This window comes from Helobdella robusta (genome assembly GCF_000326865.2).
Source record: "Helobdella robusta unplaced genomic scaffold HELROscaffold_13, whole genome shotgun sequence".
NCBI lineage: Eukaryota > Metazoa > Annelida > Clitellata > Rhynchobdellida > Glossiphoniidae > Helobdella > Helobdella robusta.
Genome location: NW_008703718.1, coordinates 357,027 through 374,785, shown reverse-complemented (window position 1 = coordinate 374,785; position 17,759 = coordinate 357,027).

Here is a 17,759-nt window from a genome sequence, read left to right as displayed (position 1 = left end):
TTCATTATTTGTTAAAATTTATATTTATATTTGATGATTTCAAATTTGATAGTTCATAGGTTTAATGTCAGTGCCGACAACCTTATTTTAATGTATGCGTTTTAGTTTTTTGTCGTTTGACACTTGTATCACCAACATGATATAATTGAATTTTCTTTGAACCCTGAATGTTTTAAGAATAATTATGAAATGTTGAAGATGGACAAATGAACTTCGTTATAAAATATTGGTAACCACCAAAACACGAGAGCACATAAATTAATTTAAACGCCTTTATTTCTCAGTTAGTCGGTTGCATACGCCCGCATCACGAATGACATTGCTAATTTCGTTTCCTAATGTTTTGTTATGCATTCTGATTGAACACAAAGCTCATTACGTGGAAGCAATGTTTTTAAATGCAGCACCTGTCTTGCATTCGTCACACAATTCGCTCCACATCGCTCACATCACATGTTTGGGTTGTGACAAACAAATTCAAACATACACAAACCTCATAGTTTCTATGAACTCAACTGAATAGAATGCACTGAAATTGGCATTCAAACTAATTAAAATAAAGTTCAACAAGGAAAAACTTTATCAGTGTTTATAAATAAATTGTAAATAGAATTGAAAAAATTATTTAATGATAAATTTTTTTTAAATCATTTGAATTAATGGTTTGTTTGCTATAACAACATCTATTCAGCGAAACTTTATGGACAGCCATTGTTTCTACATCACTAAAAACTTTTAAATGGAAATTTATTTCAAACAAAGTTAAACCATTTATTTTATGAAAAATAAGTTTTTTTGGCTCCTCTAATGGCTAATTATTTTCAACAATCCTAAATTTTAAAATTTATTATTCTTCATTGCGTTCATTATTGGAATGAAAGACAGTTCTTTAATTGTTCTACATAAATAAATTTATCGACATGACACGCAATATTGGCTCGATTAGCGGATGCAAGGGTACATTTCCATTTACTGAAACTTTTTAATTAAATTTAAAATTCCTAAAAAAACATTTTGTAGGAGCTGATTTCACTATCCGCCTAAACAGAATATCAAATCCAAATTTATAAGACCACTAAGAGGATGAGAATAAAATAATTGATCTGTTTTTTAAACTGAGATGAATTGGAAATTGTTATAGAGAGAAATTAAAAATTGAATTTAGAAATCTTTCAGGCGTTGAATCGAAAATGATTTTTTTAAATCTCTCCAATGAGAATTTTTGTTTCCACCTCTAAGGCAAAAAGGGATTCATGGCGTCTGAAGAATTTGAAAAACTGTAAAAAGTTTCCTATTTGGATAATTAAAGTGCAATTTTTGGAAGCACGCTGTACGAAACAGCCAGTTAGCATGCAAGCTTGTTATGAATCATTTCTTTTCCTCACTTTTCATCAACTTTCCAACAATAAAATTTCTTACCATTCATCCATTTTTCAATTTTACGGAATAAATTTTTATCTTCCATTATGTTAATTAATAATGTTTATTCCATACGTTCCTGACTGCTGAACACTCCCTGCAAGCATATTATTATCAAAAATTTAATTCTTCCTATTTTAAAAAATGTAACATAGTTATAAGTTTATTCGACTGGAAAACGATCAAAAAGAAAATGTTTCACACTTCTGTGACAGGTTCGACATCGAGTTAAATTTATTTTTTTATAAGCTCCGAAACATTAAAAGGATTTTTTGAATAAAAAATATGTACATGCGCATATTAAGTATTATTAATACTCAAGTATCATTCAAATAATAAATTTTACTTGTTTATTAGAAATATGTCATCCTGCTTACCAGCAACTGCTGAACAAGCAACAAAAACATTCGGAATGCAACAAACCAATAGGCTGGATTATTGATATTAATCCTCAAGCCATTTGAAAGTTTGAAAATAAGGTAATAAGACTCTGTCTCGTCTCAAAGTTGCAAAATGCAACACACCATCATCATAACAACATGCAAAATATCAACGTTTTAACATGCTACACCATACACACACACATATACATCCATAAACACACACATCACATACATACATACATACACACACACATACAACATATTAACAACAACATCATCATCAAACAACGACAACATCACACACAAGCAAGCAAAAAATGTTTGGTTGACAACAATAGCCAACAGAACAAATAACATTAACAAGCATGACAACAAGAGTGAACGCATAAACAACATTATCAGATGCAATAAAAAGTCTATCACGCAATATAGAAGTGCCTGCTTCGCATACATCAACATTCTTATTTGACAACACAACATAATCATTCCTTATCTAATCACATCAACACACCATCACATCAACACAACATCACATCAACACATCATCACATCAACACAACATCACATCAACACACCATCACATCAACACACCATCACATCAATACAACATCTTCCAACGCAACACCACAAAGCATCAAACAACACAACGATTTCAGTATTCTCATTATAAAACAACGTGTACAATAGCTAACACAACAACATTAATAATTTAACAATGATGATATATATAACTTTATTCTGACTATTTTCATCGCGCAATAATGTCTTGACTTTGTATTTAAATAACGTAAAATGTGGAAAAACCCGCAAACTTTTACGACCACTACATTTTGCTACAACGACAATAATTTTTGAAGCTTGCTTTTTGTAGCAACAATTTTCAATAGAAAAATTACTACTCTGTAAGAAGAAAACAATTCATAAATCTAAAATATATCAACAAAGACGACAACAGCAACAACAACATGCAAGAGCATTCACAATGCAACCAGCCAGCCAAGCCATCAAAGCAGTTACTTGCGATAATTATCTCGCATTATAATTGCTTCCACCTAACAAGCAACACATCTATCTTTCTGCCTTCTAACATTTCCTTCTCAACAAGCTGATTTGGGTGAAAACGAGAGAGAGAGAGAGAGAGAGAGAGAGAGAGAGAGAGAGAGAGAAAACAAAAAAACTTGAAGGGAAATCGTGAAGAAGTTTCGTGTTCATTTGAATTTAAACAATTCATTCAGCCAATGTGGCGTTAGCTTGTTCAAAGTTTCATATGTTCTAAGATTGTCATCACTATTTAAATCAACATAGTAATTAGTTTTTACTGCTATCGCAAAATCACTTTAACCGTTGATGATGATGATAATTGACATCTCAGTTGTTGTGAGTAAAGAAGCTAAAATAAACCAAAACAACATTATAGAAGACAATGATGATATCATTTTTGCTAAAAACGCTCAAAAAATAAGGCCGACAACAAAAACGAATAAATTTTTTATTTATTAGCAACTGCTGAATAGATGAAAAGCTCGCCTGAAGATGCTGAAGACTCTGGTCACCTAAAATGCATACAAAAATCTTCAGACAGCAAAAAAAAGCAAGTAAATAACGAAATTGAAAATAATGCGATGCCATTAAAACCTTCCTACAACCAAAACCAGTTAGTTAGTTGTATAAACTTGTTATTTTCGGTTGTAACAAAAATGAATCCAGTGACAATGCAACTAACAACAGTACGACTAACTACTGTGCAACTAATTACTATGCAACTAACTGCAATATTTTAAATAAGATTCCAGAAAAAATAATATATTTTTTTGAAATTATAAATCTTTCAAGGTTTCTTATTAACTTTTTATCATTAAAATTTAATAAATTCAGTAGATTTCCTAAGGCCATTTTAATTGAGTTTATTCGACGTTTCAACACACACAAACTTCTGCTATTGTCGAAAACCAATTTCAAATGAAATATAATTGCAAGAAGAACTATACCAAACTTTACTAACATGAAAAAATAATAAGCAATTATAAAAAGTAATAAGTTTTGGTTATTATTATTTCAAACAAATGCTTATTTAAATTATATCAGCAATAACACAGAAAAGAAATCACTTCAAAAACAGTTAATATAACATAGATAACAAATAATAATTTCTTGATATTCAAACCGAGAGGTGATAAATGAAAAAAAATTCATGAAATCATAATAATAACAATGTTATTATTATTATATTAGCAATAATAATTAACAGAATAATAAAATTCGGAATAGTTATAGCAGAAATAATGAAATATTCATAAGCGTGAGGTACGGGGAGGCGTTGAAAAGAAAGGACAGTGATGACGATGACGATGAAGAAGAAGATGAAGATGACGACGACGATGATCATGAAAGTATTGACCGCACTTATTATGATGATGACCACAATTATAATGGTGACTACATTTATTATGATGACCATGATGATAAATGGTGACGACGACGACTATGATGATGATGATGATGAAGATGATGATGATGATGACGATGGTAATGATGAAGATGATGATGATGACGATGGTAATGATGAAGATGATGACGACGACGATGATGATAGTGGTAATTAGAGAGTGATAAATATTTTCATTATACACTAGCAAGACTGCGCTTGTTTGGACAATGCTGCTACGGTGAGTTTTTAACAGGTTTTTTTTTACAAAATCTCTTCCAAGATGTTCCGTCGTTTTGTCTGTCCACTTACTTCTTTCCTCCTTGCGTTGAGGTTTTCACGCTGCTTGTATTGTCTTTATCACTTATCGAAAAAAATGTCTGTCTGTTGACGTTGCTGTTTTGTTATTTCTTTTGTTGGTAATTTGTTTAACCGATTTGAGAGTTATTATTTAAAAGTTTTATAATTATTATTACGATGTCGCAGCGTCATTTTCAAATTATCTTCTAAATGGAAATTCCCTACCGCTAAAGTATTATATTTGGTAGCATCACCGACCGACGAACAAATATACGGCAGTATCAGCATTGACATCGCTTTGGTAATTAGCACATTTATTAGTTATAAGGTGATATATAGGAGGAAGTAAATTAAAGAGTGGCAGGTGTCGTGCTGTTCATTATTTCGCGCCTATGACTATTTTCCTCCGTGTTCGCTTTTTTTCTAATTGTTGCCGATGTTATTTTGTATGAAATGTTGTTACATGTGCTCAACTTCCTTAATTGGATGCATAATTCATGAGTGGCAAATGCGAATTGCAGAACGTTGGCGGCCTCCGTCGCAAAATTAATCTCGACAACTTTTTCGTTTGTTTGTATTTCTTTTATTCGAAAACCAAATGTTCACCGTTTGTTTGTTTTTGTTGGTGATTTGTTTGTTTTTAGTATGTTTTATGTTTGTTTGTATGTTTTTATGTTTATATGTTTAACGCTTGCTTGCATGTTTGCAACTCAGCAATGCTTTGTTAAAAGAATTTCTAAAAATATCAAAAAACTAATTAAAAAATTGTTGTTTGTTGATGCAGAGAGAGAAAATTGAGTGACACGTTTGTTGTTGAGCGAGTGCCATTGAACGAATGAAGGGTTTTGACGTGTTGATTGATGATGTATTTAGATTAGTCCATGTGCAACAAGCAACATCCTGTATGCAACCAGCAACATCACATGTACTAACAAGCAACATCATATATGCATAGAAAGCAAAATCATGCATGCAACCTGCAGCATCATATTTGCAACAAGAAACATCATGTGTACTAACAAGTAACATTATTTGTACCAACTTAAGCGAACAGAACACCTTTTTTGCACAACATATGTTTTAGAAAAACAGCATTGTTCTGTGTGGTATAAACAAGTACAATATCATTTGGCATCCATTCGATTGGTTCTGGATTACTTTGCTCGTGTCTCAAAATTTTGCAACATTTTGAAACGTAGCGTCGTTTTATTTGAGAGTTAATACAAATGCAAAAGCTGACTGAAACATAATTTTCCGAACCAGACAAAGCACAATCAGCATTTCAGAAGGTCACTCGATAGAAGCGCAGTACTAATCAACAACACAATAAAGGTTTGCGGCATGTTTGAACGTTCAGCTGCTTGATGCAGTTTGGGTAATAAAAAAAAGATTACATTAAAAAATATTGTCACAAAAACCATATAAAGATATTTATTTAAAAAGCCTTGGTTAACACCGTTAACGAGAATGAAGGGACCTTGGTTCGGGTGGACTCACGTTGTTTCTGCGAGTTGGACACACAAGATTTGGACTGAAATAATTGGTGTGCAATCAAAGGAGGACCGTGATGAAACCGTCACAATTATCCAGTGATGACCATGATGGTGAAGATGACGATGATGATGATAGCGATGATTGAAATTATGACGACGAGGTGCAGTAATTATGATGAAGATGATGATGAAGATGCAGATGATTGATAATGATGAAAAACGTGGACGAAAATTTTCAATAAAATAAATATAGAAAACATGACGATTGTAGTAAAAATACTGAATTAGTAATAGCTACGTAAAAAAAACTTTGAAACGTTTAAATCACAAATTATTGTAAGTGCCAAATTGTTACAAAAATAAACAAACATATTGAATAATAAAATAAAATCCGGTGAGAGCAGATTTAAAATGAAAAAATATTGCAAGTTTGCATATTAAAAATGGGATAAAAATGATGGTTTGTTTAAGGCAAAGCCACAAAATATGAAACGTGTGAAATGTGATGAAATGGAGAAATTTATAAAAAAAATATTTTCCGATATTTTAAAATATTTTCAAATTATTTTAGATATCTTAGAAATACTGATGTTTGAATTTGAAACTATTAAAATTGTTTCTTCAGGCGAAACGTACAATCTCATCTCGTAAGCGGTTAGATCGTTCCCTCATTTTTCTCCCTCATTTTTCTCTATCTCTCTTTCTCTCTCTCTCTCTCTCTCTCTCTCTTTCTTTTTCTTTTACTCTCTCACTTACTATTTCAGCATATTTTTTTAATTTTTTACTTTTTAAAATTTTGTTTCATTTCATATATTTTTCAACCGTCTTGTGAAATTGTGTTGATCATAATTTCTGCATGGATCGGTTGTTGTTTCTAATTCTCCTAATTCTTTCAATAAATGTTTGATTTGATTTTGGGGTTTTTCGTATTTATTCAATTTAATACATTTTATATAAAAAAGGTTTTTTTCAAATATTAGCATTATTATTCCGATGATTATTTCCAAAATTTCAACGCCCGTCATATTTTCTTCAACTCCATCCTATTATCTTTCCACTTCCTACACACCTCCTCTCAATTAAACTGACGGAAATAAAAAAAATCGGTTCAATGGATGGACGTTTTATGAAGGAATATGAACGTTTTGATAAATGAATCGGTGGATGTTTTTGTGAAGTTTTAAAAATAAATTTGTAATTTGAAGAATTTATTTTTACGAAATTTAGTATTCCATCATATTATTCAACGTGTCTGGCGCAATAAATTGTCATTCTTGCAGCTACAATCTCTCTCTTGTATATTTATTTTCCAGAGGTATTACCAACAAACAAACAGCATGTATATCTACTCGAGTGTTACCATGCCTCCAAACACAGCGTTTGATAGGCGGGGATTTTTCGTACTCAAACCTATTCACTGCAACATCAGTGCCAGGCACCTTAACCACTCGCGACTGAGATCAAATTTAAGGAAATACCATAATTTAGGTCAAAAACTATAAGCCTTCTGAAAAATATGAAAGTCTGAAAATTCAGTTACGTTGTCTCTTTTTAAAAGTATTGTGTAAATATTTTTGTAGATAATACTTTTTATAATGAAAGTTAAGTAATTCCGAAAGTTTACAAATTTAAATTTTCTTCTATTATAACCGTCAAGATCTTTTTTTAAATTTTGAAAAGGTATACAAATTTAAAAAACCTCATCTACATATTAACGATAATGTTGATGAAAAAAACAATCCAGCTACTCTTTTCAAAAAAAATTTTAAAGATAGTAAAAAGATGGTCTAAATTAACGGATCAATGAAAATAATTTAGCATAATAAAAATTCCAAGTTTATATTTTTTACCAACCAACATTTGTAAACTTGTGAAATTGACGTTTAACATTCACCAGCGTTATTTTATCAACACACGTAAACAATTGTAAAGACAACCAAGTATTGAATGTTGTGGCATGGTATTTTATAACGAAATGTTATTTCAGTGTATCATGTTATTTTGTAATAAAACGTTAGGGTTAGGCTACTAAAAGATTATTTTGTAGTGGGTTGCTTTGTAGTAAGATGTTATTTGCATTGAAAAGAGTAGATGCCGCATATAGTAGAGCAATGAAACATTTAAACATAGTGTTTTATCTGGCGTTAACGATTGGTTTGGTTTGATGTCTCATGTCAATTACCAGTTTGTTGATGTTTTGAACGCTTGCTGCTGTTGATGTTGGCGATGCTGTTGATGTTTTGGAGTGTGTTTGTGAGTGCGAGTGTGTGTGTGTGCGTGTGTGTGTGTGTGTGTGTGTGTGTGTGTGTGTGTGTGTGTGTGTGTGTGTGTGTGTGTGTGTGTGTGTGTGTGTGTGTGTGTGTGTGTGTGTGTGGTCAATAAGAAGAAGTTTGTGGTTTTTTATTTGATGTTGCTGTTGCAATTGTCTGTTTTTGTTACTGTTGTTTGTCTATGTTTTGTTGTTAGGTTGTGATGCGTGTTGAAGCTGTGTGTGTGTTGATATTTGTTGTTACAATGAGGATGACATGATGATGATGTGATGATGATATGATGGTGTGGATAGCAATAACTTCAATGAGGATGATCACAAAGCTGCGTATTATAGGAATTCAACTGCAATAACAAATCCTCGTAAGTAATCAATCAAAACAAAAAACGAAAAATTACCATTCATATCAAAATCTCTTATTATCACATTAAAACTTGGAGCTGTAAAACGAGTACAAATTCAAAAATAGCTTACATCACATACCTCACATCCGATGCAACCCGTGTGCATTAAATTGTTTTCCATGCACTCGACATCTTGTCATTTCTCATTGCGCTCATCACTGAACACTGAAGTTTTAAGACTTGAAGGCATTGCAATCAATTGAATTCTTCAAACTTCGTAAGATACCACCACCAGTGCTTCTGAAAAAATATTTCCTCCGATTATTTTTCTGACAACTAGTCGATCAAGGCTATCGTGAGGAAAATTTGGAAGTTCTCCTGGATTGAATTATTTCAGACGATTGAAAGTCACAAATGAAAAAATTTTTGGTTGCTGTCGGATTTTCTTTTTTCCTCCCAGCTTCTTCGTGTAATTAAGCTGCAGTTTTTTATTTTTGCCGATTGCAGACGAAAATTTCTCACAAAATTTTTCAGAATTTAACTCGAAATCGCTCTCGATTTTGAAAGTTTTTTAAACTATTTTGCTTATGTATTTAAAATGTACAAGTTTGTTCCCAATATTACGATGAAATTAATATAATCAATTTTTAAATAATCGTGAACCTTCGATTGTCGATTCGGTATGTACCAGCGAAATAACTTATCAACAACTCAGACCTTATTCATCTATATAATAGTCACCATCGTCACCATCATCATCACCATCATCATTACCATCATCATTTTCATCATTAGCTTCAACTTCATCATCTTCTTCGTCATCATCGTCACCATCATCATAATGGACAAATCGTTACCAGGAATGTCATCGTCATGGCGATAATCACCTTAGCTTTTCTGATTGAAATCACAGTCGTCATTATCGTTTTCACCTTTGACCTAATCAATGACGTCATCCTCGTCTTCATCATCAGTGACACGTCATCCTCATTATCACCACCGTCATCACCATTTAGTTGTTTCTACCAGAGCCATCAGCGGCCCGCCGCATCACCTTTTTTATTCTGTATAACGCAGCTCCGTCTTACTTTCGTGTCAAAAAATATGTACACTATCCACACCGCATGACGCACATGCACGTTATGTGAGCACGCTTGCAAGTACCGCATCTTACGCACGTGATTGTCATGAGTTTCTGGCCAGAAACTCATGACAATCATGTGCGTATGACATATCCGCATGCATGACAAAACTCAGTCTTGGAGTTTCTCGTCAGACTGTATTCAAACAGTGCATCGCGTAAGAGCAGCGTGAGATCTGACACTCCCACCGACTAGATAATTCGGTAACACTTAGGAGTTGAATCATTTTAATCATCATCATCAATAATATAAAATTCATTATCGACATCATCATCATCATCGTTATCAACATTTTTATATTTGTTGTCATTATATTCGTCAACACCATCATCGTCATCATCGTAATCGTCGTCATCATCATCATCACTACAGACAGAACTCATCATTGTCATAACTGAAAGATTGCCATAGTGATAATAATATAGATAACAACAACAACAACAACAATAATGATAATAATAACGCTGCCTTCAAAGAAGTAACATAACCAAGATGAGATTGAAAAGATTAGACAGCGTAGGGCATGCGTCGAATTGTATACATTTTGTATACATATGTGTATGTATGTGATATGTATATGTACATGTGTGTGTGTGTGTTATATGTATCTACATGTGTGTGTGTGTGTGTATCTACATGTGTATGTGTATCTACATATGTGTGTGTATTTGTTTGTGTGTGTGTGTGTGTGTATGTGTGTGGTTTGTTTATTTGTGTTTGTTTTGTGTGTGTGTGTGTGTGAATGCAAGTGTTTACGTGCGTTTGTGTTCGGTGTGGCTTGTATATGTGTATGCGTGTAAGTATGCTCTCAATGCTTTATTTCGAATACAAAACGGTTTGACTGAGTAAGTGATATATTTTCAATTTTATGTGCAAACTGAGATACACACATAAACACACACAAACATAACCACACACACACACATACTCACTCAATAGGAAAACAATTGGTTAACTCTTACGTGTAAAACTTATGTGTAAAACTAATGTGTTTATAATTTTTTTAATATATTCATTCATATGTTGGATGAATTACATGTTCAATACATTCAATAAATTTTTAATTGTCAAAAAAATTTCTGGGCATGCCAAATGCCCTGTTCAGCAATGCCCCTTCAACTCAACCCTGGCGAACAAATTTATAATCACTTGTTAACGAAACTGAACTAAGGCAAGGCATATGCGTTGAATATCTGCCATGAATACTGATCGTGCATAGGAATATCTTTCTTAATTTAATTTTCATATTTCTTCCTTGCCTATCCATCAGCACAACATAATTCACAATTTCGCCGGCCACACTTCATCATCGTCACCACCACATGAACGGCTTGCATCACGACCGTCCATATTTGTGTGCCTCCTATTTGTCACTCTCATCTTCCGCGCGCATGTTCCATTCATTGGCACGCTTCCTACTCGCCTGCACATCCATCCATTTGTTTTCAGTAATTTTCAACATTTGTGTACAGTTTCTACTAAATCTAAATTATGCAGAAAGCCCTTGAAAAAAAATTATTATCTCATGCAATCATTCAACTTGTTTCATTTTGTTTCGAGCAATTTATTTCATCGCGAATTGTTATCGGCTTTTTAACGTCCTTATAAATTCATATTAAGGTTTAATGACAACCAACAAGTTTTATTATGGCTACAACACATCCAGGAAGAAAAATTCTCTACTATAAGTTAGAGGAACAGATTCAACGCTGCTTGTTGGCTGCTTATTTTAAGCAAATTTTTGCTTATTTTCTATACAATGTTTGATAATTTATTTCAAATTCACGCGTGTTTTGAAAATTTTAAATTAAATTTTGTTCAAAATTTTTATCCTTTTTTTTAAATTTATTTTTTCAATAAAAAAAAAATAAAAAATCACTTAAATCTTTCTACTGTGGCAGAATGGGCTGCTGAAATGTATACGTGGGCAGTTTCTATTAATTTATCGCAAGTTGTGTGACTTCCAAGCAATAAATTGATTACACGATGAAAGTTATCAGGAACACATAAGGAAACATTTAAACACACACACACACACACACACAGAGGGCGAGGGAAGGAAAGAGTCACGCATGCATTGACATAAATTTGCAGACAGAGGCTCTCAGACGGCACATGCAACAATCCTATTAGAAACAATTAGACTAAACATAAACTCATAAAAATCCTCAATATAACCAACCAGCCTTCCGAAAAATAAACAAAACATTCGAGTTGAATAATTTTTTGGTAGCGCAAACAGATTTATAAGCAGTGTAATTTTATTTTTAAACAATTTTTTCGAATGTTTCCACAGAAAAAAGCTATTTAAACAAGAAAAAAGTTGAAAAAACGTTTGAAAAATTTGTTAAAAAATTAAAACGTTTGCGAATGTAAAAAAATGTAATTAAATCTTAATAATTTAAAATACTTCAAATCATCTTTTATAATTTCTCTCTTATTATGAATAATTTCTCGTTATAAGTGCACAAAATCATCGTATATAAATTATTCAATATGGAGAAAGTTAAGAGAAGAAGTAGTCGTTAGAATAAATGAGACAAATTTGTTTCAACTACAACTTAAGTAGATAGAATCAAACAGAGGCAGAACTGAAAATCCGACGGGTGAACATCGCACCAGCCAGCCAGCAATTTTCTGAATCCGTTCGTAACCACCCGACACAAAACAAATTCTCGTATGTTGAGAATGCAAGCGGCGACGAATCAATCAACACCTTCCATCTCAGACGCTCAACTGTCCGCTGAGCGTTACCGAAAATAATTTTATTTGTTTCAATTAAAAAATTATTGCGTAGAAATATTTTTTCAAAAGTCTGCGATCAAAATAGTCTTCGTTATTCAATAATGAGGAAACGCTTAAAATAGGCTGATGAAATAATACAAAAATCTTTCTGTATAAGACAAAACTATGCGATATGTCTCAAAAACAAAACAATACATTATATTTTAAACATAATAAAAGATTATTGTAACATATATTTATTTATTTTTCAACATTTTCAAATCACTGTTTTATTTGTGACAGCTTGGTATAAACAAAATTATTGGCTGAAAAACGACCTATGATTTGCATGGTATTTAAATACATATATACAATTGTATAAACACATATTATAGTACAAATAATTATGCATCTAAAAACACGACATAAAACCAAAAAACAACACATAATCACCCACAACAATAACGACCAAATTTTAAAATGAAATAAAATTAATATTAAATAAATAACAACCGTAAGCAAACTTACATATAAACGCACATAATACCGCAAGAACATACAGACACAGATTTACACAGACGTATAAACAACGCACAACCACACAAACATACACACACGTACACAGACATATGCATGAAAAGCAAGAAGACATAACCATAAAGAAGACATCTCTAATAATGCTCTCCTGAACACGACAACTTGCATTAAAGGGCATCAGCGTTTAGCTAACAACATCATTCAACTAATGATAACATCCGGCTAACAACAACCAACCTTTTACAACAAACAACTTTTAAGTAGTAACAATAACAATCAAGCAGCAACAACAACAATTAAACAACAACAACAATATTTGTTTTAAAACCAAATATTTTCGCTTAGCGCTTACGGTTAACCTACTTTTAGCGAGCCTAAATAAATTAACACAATTCAATAAACCACTTTCATATAGCTACAGAACCATTTTCAAGATATCCACACCAACAAATTAACGATGAACACATAAATTGAAGACAACAACATAACCCAACAAAAACAATGCAATTTCATCTAGCAACACAGCAAACAACGACCAAACAAAGCGCAAAAAACAACAAAATAGGTTTTAATTTCTACTCAACTACTTTCAAACTTACGAAGCATACACCAGCAACTATTAATACTGTAAACCTTGCGAAATAAATACCTGCCGGCATAAAACATTTCAACAACACATATACAATAAAAAGCATTTCAAAACATACAAAAAAAAATTAATCCACGCCAGCACACAAAATAAAAAAGCACATTAATCCTAGGCATAAATTTTTGTCACCGTGAAATATGATGAGCATTAATTCAACACAACGACCAGCATCAACACTCATGACAATAACATTTCCATCTCACAAAATAAAAAACCATATCGACAGCAACTCAAAAATTCAATTCATGAAAACATTAACTCGAGACTTACAAAAAAAGATATGCAACATAGAAAGAGCAATAACGCAACAAAGAAAACAAAATTACTGAACAACAATTATAACAAAACCTACAAAACAACAACAACAACAAAACCACTTTTCATCTGTTGCAATCACTAATCCCTATCATCTGCTGCTGATTCAGGCAAGAAAATAATTCGATTATTAAAATAATTTTTTTTGTCATTCTTGTTCTTTGTCAGTTGCAACGGATCTTTGCACTGCTTGTGGATGGCTTTTCAATATTTTTTAATAATATTTTTCTAATAATTTTCGTCAATTATTTTCATAAATAATTTTATTAATTTTCTGACACTAGTGTTAATAACAACAACAAAAACTTTATTTTTTTGTGCTTATTAATATTTTTATCTTTTTAATCTTTAACAACTGAAAAACATTCAAACACACCGTATGAATTTTAAAACGCCAACGAAAACATCTATAAAACAGTTGTTCCAACGAAATATATTTTATGGCAAGCTACAAAATGATTTAAAATTGCAGATAAAATGTAAAAACTATAACGGTGTGTTTATGAGATGTCATTCATACATATATATATATATATATATATATATATATATATATATATATATATATATATCATCAACTTATTTAACCACTATAAATTTTCATAAAAGCATTTTCCCATATTTTTATAGCCAAAAACAGACAACACTTTATACAGGAATATATAACCAGTTTTCAACAGTAAATAAAATGTGTATAATAAAAAATGCATTGTGTATTTTTTTAATCATTAATTCTATAATTTGGTATGTGCATCTGGGATGTGTGTTTGTGTGTGTGTACGTGGTGTGTGTGTGTATGTTAGATGTGTGTCTGTGCGTGTGTAAAATGGCAAGTCTTTCCCACAACTTTGCATAATTTATTTCGTTTCAACCATTACATTTCTCTGCGTTATAGTCTTCTTAGTTTTTACAACGCAATGACATTGTTTTAATTTTTCTCATTCTTTTAACTTTTTATGACATACTTTTGGTACAATCTTTTATGGTTTTTCAAACATCACATTTTCCCCTACAACTCGTTAGAAAATTACTAAGAAGAAATACAAAAAAAATGAAACAAAAAAATTATAACAATGTTGTCGCTGTTGTTAGTGTTGTTGCTGCTGCTTCTGTTGTTGTTGTTGTGGTCGTTGTTGTTGCTATTGGTGCATATTATATAATTAAAGAAGTGATTTTATACGCTGAAAATGCTTATAATGACTATGATGGTGATTAATGTGTACCTGTGTGACTGGAGAACAAGTAGCTACGCCGTAACTCTTCTATTGCTTAATTATTTTTGATTACTTCGTTTATAGTTACGTCACTTGGAAATTCGAAAGTTGTTAACAGAATTTGAAAACTTAAAAGTTTTTGCAGTTTGATTGTTTCCAATATATAATTTAAAGTAGAACATACATTATAAAATATTTGTGCATGGGTAAGTAACACACATCATACGCACACATACACACACACACAACACACACACACACTAACAGATATTAGCTAACGCTAACACTGCTTTGATGGTTTTTTAGACACATTGAACCTTTTCTGAATACAATTTTTAGTGAATTTTTTTAAAAAAATTAAGTTATCAAAAATGTTCAATTTTAAGTTTTTAGTTATTTGAAAAAAAAATATAGTGTAATTGTAAGCGTTTTATATCTTAAGATTTTTTTTAGAAAAATGTGTGAATTTGATTTCAATGATATTTTTACTTTTACTCTTCGAAATTGAACTTTAAAAATCCTTTGAAATGTCTTAAACTTGAAATTTTTAAAAACCTCAAAAACCGAACAATTTGTGAGGAGCAGTTTTCAGCAGTACTAACTGGAAATGATGTTTACATGGGTATTGATGGTTCGATAGATCAGCTGCAGCACTCTAAACATCAATAAACACCACCAACGCCGGCGCACTGACATAACAACTATCACCATTAAACGTTAAATTGGAAAATTTCATTTGAATAACAAGATAAGAGCAAGTGAAACCCACACACACACACGCACACCACACGCACACACACGCACACACATACACACACATAGACATACATATATAAATGTACACTTATATATATATATATATATATATATATATTTATATATATTTATGTTTATATACAAACATTCACACATACATACATACATACAAACAAACAAACAAACATACATACATACATATATTCATATATCCATACATATACACGTACATACATACAGAGAAACAGAGAAACAGACAGACACACTCCCATGCATGCACACATGGTTGTTCGCAGTTCCCTCTGAACATTCAGTTTATATCGTTACACGGGGAATCCTTATCTGATAATGTTATTTCCCTTGTTACTTCATTACTGTTGCTGCTACTGTTGTGTTGTTTCTGCTACTGCCTTGTTGTCGTTGATGTTGTGTTGTTGTTGATGCGTTGTTGTTGTTGTTATTAATGTCTTCTTGTTGTTGATGTGTTTTGTTGTTGTAGTTGATTTCGCTGTCACTCAGTAGCAGACCTAGCCAACATTGATGGGATGGTGAGGGAATGAAATTTAACAAAGGTAAGAAATTAACCAAATATATGCTAGTGATGCTTTTTAATAAAATCCCAGTTCAAGGCGGGAGGTGCCTCTGATCCTCCCGCGGCCTCCTACCCCCTAGATCCGACTAACTTCTGTCGGTAACTTCTTTTTCTCAGACGTTGGGATGGTGATGCCTGTGAGCCGTGCATGCATGTTCTCATGTTCTACTGCTTCACTCGTTCCACTCGGACATTTCTTTTTGTTTTTTATTTTTCATGATTTATTGCCGGTCAACTAAACGACGATCATTGCCAGTCAACTATTGATGACGCCATTGGTGGTGATAATGATGATGAGGATGGTTCTGATGATGATGATGATAATGATGATGATGATGATGATGATGATGCCGATGATGATGAGGAGGAGAAGGATGGTGGTAATGATGATGATGACGATGATGTGGATGATTATGAAAAAATTGTGATAAATAAATCTCAACATTACAAAATGCACCAGCAACACTTATGCATATAAACTCCGTACATACGAATAAAAAGCGCTATACAAACGATACAACAACAACAATAATAATAATAATAATAATAAGGAAACAAAGAAGAAGATAAAGAATACATCCATTTTTTTTTATTATTCTTTAAAAATCAGGATCTGACAGACGCAGAAACTGTAACAACATGCAAGGCAGTAGAACAAAATCAAACAAATAAGTGAGAAAATAAATACAAAAAGTGAGGAAGAAAAATGATAAAACATGAAAAATAAAATATGTTAGAATAAAATAAATAATAATAATAAGAAAAATAAAGAAAAAGTAATTGACAATGGAATATAAAATGAAATGAAATATAAAATGAAGTAACGTCAAATTGATAGACTAGATGATGACTTAGAGAGTTAGTGAAGTGATCGATAAAAGTGAGGTGATCAATAAGTAAAAACTAGTTCAGTAATTATAAAGTATTCTTAAGTGCTAATATGTTTGAGGTGTCTTGTGATGAAGGTCTTTGCCTGGTATGTAGATTGGGCGACGCCTTGATAGTTATCCTTGCGCTGACGAAGGCTGTGTGTTGTAGTTTTGATTGGTGGTAGTAGAGGATGGATGACGTAGTTGCTGTTATTTATAGCTCCAATTCATATATCATTTAAATAAAACAAACACAACTACACACACAAATGTACAGATGCACACACACAAACAAACATACAGATACACACGTACACATCCAAACATA